Here is a 7,447-nt window from a genome sequence, read left to right on the forward strand (position 1 = left end):
GCTCATCTTTTTCCCATTACTGCTGTTTTCATGCTTCTTCCTGTGTGAGCGTGTGCCCCTGCAGTTGTTTATTCTCTCCTCTTCCGACTGTGAAAAAAACTACAGCTCTAATATGAAAATTGCATGAATCGCAAGTATTTTATTTTTAACAAATAAATAATATATGAAATTATATGGAACATTTGTTGCATAATTTATTTTAAACCCCGAAATATGGGATATATTATGGGATATATTATTATCATATTTTATATTATATAGGCTTATTACATATATTAATGCATTTGTACAATGCTGTATTGTTTATAAACAAATATTGATAAAACACATAATTTCTCTCTGCAAAACTTGATTGTGAATGTATTCGTATTTATATATTATATAAATAAAAATTAAGATAAAATTAGGCTTCACACAAATGTTGGTTATTTAGTTTTACTGTAACATAAATAATGAAGAGGAATACCAAAATACTGAATGAGTAGTTGTATTAAAGGAATGAATAAATTTGAACAGCCAATATGTAACCAATAAGCTTATATAAATGTATTTTAAAAAATGTATTGGGGAAAAATAGATTGGAATATTTGTTCTGATAGTGTGTGTGTATAATATGGGCAATGACTTATATTTGTTTCATTTTCCTTTCTCTTCTCATTAAAGACCTTGTAAATCCAGTAAAACTTTGGGCATGTGCTACATTTTAAAGCCTATTCGTATGGAACATAAATATTATCAGATTTATATTTTTTACACAAAAAATACCTCTGACTCCAGCTTGAAGCTATTGTAATTGAATCAACATGACGTGCAGTGCAGATGCTGGATATTATTAATTCGGACCTCCCTGAAGTATTTTACATCCCTCGCACTATTAATATACTAATATAAGCCTCAGTGTTTCCATTGTTGTCTAGACATCATCAAATAGGGTCTATGTTGAAATGCTGACCCTGTGGTCAGACTGCAAGGGATTTAGTATATATTGTTAATATTATTAACTTTTGCATATTTAAGTTGAATTGTCTAACTAATATACATATTTCATTATTTGAACTAAGTATACCCTGTACATTTGACTTTTGCATTAAAGTACACTATTTTCCCTATCATTTGAGCTATTAATAGGATATAAGATATTATATTAAAGGTGGCGACATAATAAACTGGAAAGTGCATTGTTTTAGACTGAAGGCAGTTTAGATATAATGTGACTAGAACATTCCTCGGGCTCATGAAACAAGGTGTTGAGAAGGGTAGAAAAAGTAAGCGCAACCTCTTACAATGCAAAATCGGACGCAGCTGCTGAAGTAGGGACTCAGGATTTAGTCCTGGGTTTACTCCATGAGAAAGTCTTTGGGCTGAAAAGACGATGTGTGGTCTCTTCCTGCCGTCATCTGCCTCTTAGAAGGGAAAGCCAAATATGGTTGCCACATTTGTGGCATTTATTTTCACTGCTACAACCTGAACATACGTTTTGTCACTGGAATACCAAAAGGCAGTGGGGCTTGACTAATGGCCCCTGGCAACATGTCGGCGTGCGCTGACAGTAAATGGTTTGGTCCGGCTCAGTTCTCGTGCCAGTGGACAGATGCGCCGCGCTGTGTGAGGGTGAAGGTGCCTGTGCTGCAGGCGTGTGGACCAGCCTGCTGCACTGTGTTTCCGGTAACAATCTCCTCATAGAAGAAAATAAAAGAGCTGAGGATGGATGAGGATGGTCATCCCATTAGGTAAAAGTAAGTTATGGAGATACTCAAACTAGTTCAGTACCTGGATTGTAAACACTAAATAATAATGTACATTTTGTAGGATGTGTTTAAAATGCTTGTTTGTCTACAGCTAAGTGAACCTAAAGTGAGTGTGTCATGTCGATACATTAATGCATTCATTCTGATCTTAGAAACTTGAAAAAAAAAAGCCCCACTGTAGGAGTCCAGCCTTAAACAAGATAACCGTCTTCTCGTGACATGTTGTGTGAGCTGGCAGTCTCCACGGCATATGGGGCCTATGAGGTCTGAGGGGGGTGCTTCACTCACAACACCAGACTGCTCTGTGGTGGGACACGGATGGCCCCTGAGCCCACCATAATTGATGAATAGTGTGCTCCACATTAAGTGACATGCGCCGTTGGCTGTAAGTGGGTGTGATGATTGGGGATCCTTTTGAAGAGGGGGCCATGCGCTGTGTTTGAACCATCAGAGCAGACCCCTCACTCTGTAAAGGACACCAGGCTGCGGTTTGGTCGCAGGCTCGCGCACACACACAAACAATCAGGGGGCTTTGGGGGAGGTGGCTGTATTATTCCTGCTGCAACACGGACCTAATCAGAATCAGATCTGACCCAGGCCCGGTCCGCTCCTCTCTGCTCTATTGGATCAAGTAGTAATCTCTGCTCTTACCACATAAATGGAGTCACAATGAGGCCTGCGCTCGCTCCTGCCATCAGCGTCGATGTCACTCAGGCCCATGTGCTGTCGTGTTGGTTATGATGGCCATGCCCTCCATGAGATGCTGGGGGGCTTAAGGCAGGCCTACAAAGAGACGGACAAGAGGGAAGATTAGAAACATGGCTCCGATGTAAAACTTGTATTTGAAATGGATCTGCTGTTGCCATCTCCACTTCACAGATTCTTAAGTCCACACATCCTTCTTCAGGAGCAGAGCCCTCCCTCACTTTAAACAACTTTAACGTTTTACAGAAAGAAGACTTAACTTAAAACATAAGAGGAGGATAAGCAAAGTCAAGAGCCACTTTAGACTGACACTGGAGATATACAGCACGTTCACTATGACTAAATACAGAAAGAAAATCTGGACAGATGCAGATAATTCTTATTTGGTGTCATTATATTCTTCTCTGATAAATATGATGTGCCCCGGGAGCAGGAGTCACATGTTTTTTACCACCTTGAGAATGCCCGATCTACTCTGATATTGGAAGTTAAGCAGGGCTGGGCTTGGGCCTGGTTAGTACTTGGATGGGGGACCGCTGGGAATACCAGGTGCCCTAATGGGGCAGCAGTGGCTCTATTGCATGTTAGAGTCTTGAGGCAAAACCCCACTTTACCTTGCATGTGAGTAAATGGTGGTGGTTGGACAGGCCGATGGCGCAGAGTGACTGCCACTCTTCCGTCAGTCTACCTCAGGGCAATATTTGAGTGTTAAATTGAGTCATTTACAAAATTAAAAGTGACTTTGAGTGTCTAGAAAAGTATTATATAAGACTACTGTTTTATTAGTCACTATTTGTATTGCACAATTAGCCCCCACATGTAATATTATGTGATAGAGCTTTCTATGTATTTCTGAAGAAGGAGCAGATAAATAATGGAGTGTGTGCAAAGCGACAGTAAGCTGTAACTATCAAACCAAAGCAGCTCAAAACAACAGCAGGACACATGCTGTTTACATCACAGCAGCAGAAAGCCCTGGTCTCAGCCAAACATATAATTCATGAGACACAAAATAGAAGAGGAAATATCCGGCCTGTTCCCCATTTATTTGTGGATAAACCAGAGAGAGCGTGGCAGTGGATATTATAGCTGCTATCAGACGACCACCAACAATAGTAAGAGGAGTAAACACTTAAATGTTGGCACATCACTTAGATCATAAACATTAGACCACATGGATATTCAAAATGAACAGTGATTTTCAGTTAGGTTTCATTATTTAGGCATTTACATAAAATTATACTTGATAAGAAAGCTTTAAAGCATTGAAAATTCACTGTAAGTAATTTCTTTAATTGTATTATTTTGCCTTTCTAGAAATCCTTAAAATATGACGAGTTATTGAAATGCTAATTGTTTCAAAATAACATTGTCAAATTAATGACACAGGTTGGGCGTTTGAAGCTATGGTGCTTCAGTTTGTGAGGTCAGTACAATCTCATCTCTACACAGTATGATTTATTGTGAGCCTAAATCTGATTATGTTATCATTGATTTTTCATCATTATTTTCGTGAACGGTGCAATATTATGCAGATAGAATATTAATACAGTAGAGTTGGTCTAATCTGGTTCAGCTTTCAGCTTTGATTCAGTTCTACTCCTCAGGAAACGTCAGGAGTCCCTTCTTCCCCATGCTCACAGTCTTTATATCTCTGTCTCTCTTTTTCAAAATCAGCCAAACCCAGAACACACAGTGGACTCACACACGCGACCTTGAGCTAACAAGGGCTGCAGTACGGTCTGTGGGGCTTTTCCCATAACTGCTCTCTGCAGACACATCAGGAGGAAGAGCTGCTTGTGGTGGGCTTGCCGTTTGGTGTGCGCCACGGTCCGGCTCCCGTGCGGTGGAAACACAGAGGCCCCGAGGCGGCCCCTGATCCTCTCTGACGCCCAGAGCCTTCAATCTCCATGTGAAATGAGAGACAGGCCATCGGTGCACCGGGAGGGCCTCTGATTTGTTCTGTGGTCCCTTTGAACGCACGCATCCTGCAGAAAAGAGCAGCGCGTAAACATGACAGGAGCAGGCAATGAGATGAAGATGTGCAGCTGCTCTGTCTTTACTTCAGTTTGTGTGGAAAGAATCACCCAGTATATTTTGACATGCAATGAATCTGGTGTTCGCTCATCATTTGAGGCTTCAGACATTGTCTGTCAAAACTTGTACAATGGATACATGGAAACCAACTCTTCAATGTCCAAAGTATATTTGGACTCTTTTGGGGTGGAATGCTAGCCATACAAAAGTGATCAAAGACTATGTAGAATGAATCCCTAACAGTCCAATGTGTTTCAGTTTGTGCATGGTTTGCACAGCAGAGAGAAGACGTGTGTGAGAGACAAATCGTGAGAGAAAGCCGACACATTGTGGTGGCTTTGAAGTGCGCACAGTCCTTAGAATAGATAGGAGGTGGAAAAAGCCTGGATACAGGGACAAACGTCTGTGTGCTAACCACTAGAGTAGAAAGAGCTGTGGACAGTTTGGTGCCATCATCTCAAAGAGCTTGCATGCACTCATTCGTGTGTGGAGACCATCCGCACGTCAATCACTGAGCGGTGACAAAGCAGAAAAAGAGTTTTGCTCAAATAACCCCAAGCAAGGAAGACAACTGACATGCCTTAAAAGAGAAACAACGCAGCCCCTACCACATCTAAATCGTGTTGTATTCTTCTGTGATCAAAACACTGCCACCAATATGTTCCCCATATGTTCCCCTCCACCATTCTCAGGACTGGTTTAGGATATGTATTCAATTCTCCTGCAAGCACAAGGAGGTCTGTATAGGACAGCCCATCACTAGCACCATTCTGATTGCTTTATCACTGGAGCGCCACAAAGCCATTGGTGTATTATAAGCAGCAAAATGAGGCAGAGTGGACCTGGAAATAGTGGCATAAGTAGTCACACAGTGGAAGTCTGGGCAAGTATTTATTATTTTTATACAGTCACAGCAACCAGCCAGAGGTGAATGACAGCAGCAGGGTCAGAATCGTGCTCAAAAGTAGCCTAATCAGAAAGAGGATTCATGTTAAGGTTTCAGTCTATAGCATTTAATTCAGCACAGATCTCGACTACTCCATTCAACTTTGACAATAACCCCCTGCAAATACTACCAGAACCAGCAGATATGAAGCACATCAAGTATTGTTTTTCCATTTAAACTTCCAAGATGACTTCATTCAAAGCAGTACGCCAAACCCCAGTCACAGCCAACATCTGAATACACCATCACTCACTGAAACACTACAGGCGTCACGCAGACAGCAGCTTTTGAAAAATGAATGTGTCTTTTCATATGACCAGTCCAATAATTAACGGATGCAATGACTCAGTGCAGTGATTATCGGAGCACGCTGTCATATTTGTTTAAACGAGAGGTTGAGGGGGCTCTGGTTCTGTGTGCTGTCTGGGTGTGGGGTGGTGTTGGGTGTAGCAGGGTGGTCCAGGAGCCCCTCACTACAAGCTGACAATCTCTGACACTAGAGACTCTAATTCTGGTCGCACAAGCAGTGATGAAGTTTGAAGCCTGGCTGGCGGTGTTAACAAAACACACAAAGTATCAGGACAAGGCGGCCATTGACAGTGACCCCATCCTCCATCCTGCTGCATCCCGCTACCACCCAAAAATTCACACATTTCCCATAAACTCAAGCATATCAATTTATTTCATATGTTTAAAGCCAATGTGTCTGATCTTTACCATCTTAAAAACATGTTTGCAGTGGTCTAAAGTTATTCATCACCTATTTTAGACATTTTGAGCATCCAAATTATTGACTGCGATGAGTTTATAAGAGCTTTTCACAACTCTCAGACACCAGAATGGAGTACTGCCGTAGTAATAACGCTAAACACAACTAGCATGCTAACATGCACTTCTGAAATATCAGTCAATAAAATGCTTTCTAATTAGATTTACTTTAACCTCAAGATTATATCTGCTGGGAAAAGACAAATTTTGCTCAAATAAATAAAATACATTATCGTAAGATTCTGGTAAGTGTGAGTAGTTTCTGATCTTTTCAATCTTTCCAATTATTATTTTTTGGCTTCATCCATCACTCTTTTTTAAAAAATCTTATTTATGTGCAAAATTAAACCACATTTTCCAAATTATTGCAAATATTTCATTAAACAGTGAAAAGAAAACACACTAATCATTTCAACATTTGACTCCTTTGCACCCAAAAGAATACAGGAAGCATAAATATGTGTCAACAATTCTTGGAACTACAGGTTAAAACCCACACATTAAACAGGGTGCAAGACAGCAGCACTGCCGTTGACACTGACCCTAACCCCGTCCATCCCCTGTGTCCCGCTCCCTCCCAAGTCCCCCCGCTCCATCACAGTGAGCTTCAGGTGCTCCTCTCTTCTGTTTCCAATTAGCATGGTATGAATTAGCGCTGCTCTCTTCTGTCCTTTGTCCAAACATTGCCGTGTGTTCATCCCTGTCGACCCTCCACGCTTCACTCTGGCTCTGACCTCCCGCCTGGACTGCGCCGTCACATAAATCCAATGCCTTTATAGCTCTTGTCGGCAACCTCTGCACTCCCTTAACTCATGCTTGCTGTTGTTAATGTGCGCCCTGTTTGGTATAAAACCCTCCATTTTCAGTCAATGAGGGTATAAATCCACAGCTATATATCAAAGCAGGAAAAGAATATAACTTCTGGTTTTACTGTACGCCTGCTTAGTGTAACAGAGATATTTCACAGAAGACAAGGACAGAGCCTGACAACATGTTGCTGTGTGGTGTCCCATGATAAGGTTATACTGTGCGTTTATATAGAGCTTGATTTAACTGTAGTTTTCAGTTTGCGGAGGTCAAAGTACAGTTACTTTTTCATATGTTTAATGCTGCAACATGGGCAGGAGTGGCTTGGATCTGAGGCTATTTAATCCCAGCACCTTCAGTAAATTTTGCTGTTGTGTTCTTGGGCAAGACACTTTATTTGTGTGACAGTTGGAGGAACCACAGGTGCACAGTGGCA

Source organism: Boleophthalmus pectinirostris, unplaced genomic scaffold (genome assembly GCF_026225935.1).
Source record: "Boleophthalmus pectinirostris isolate CB_2022bp ecotype Guang Dong unplaced genomic scaffold, ASM2622593v1 HiC_scaffold_17, whole genome shotgun sequence".
NCBI lineage: Eukaryota > Metazoa > Chordata > Actinopteri > Gobiiformes > Gobiidae > Boleophthalmus > Boleophthalmus pectinirostris.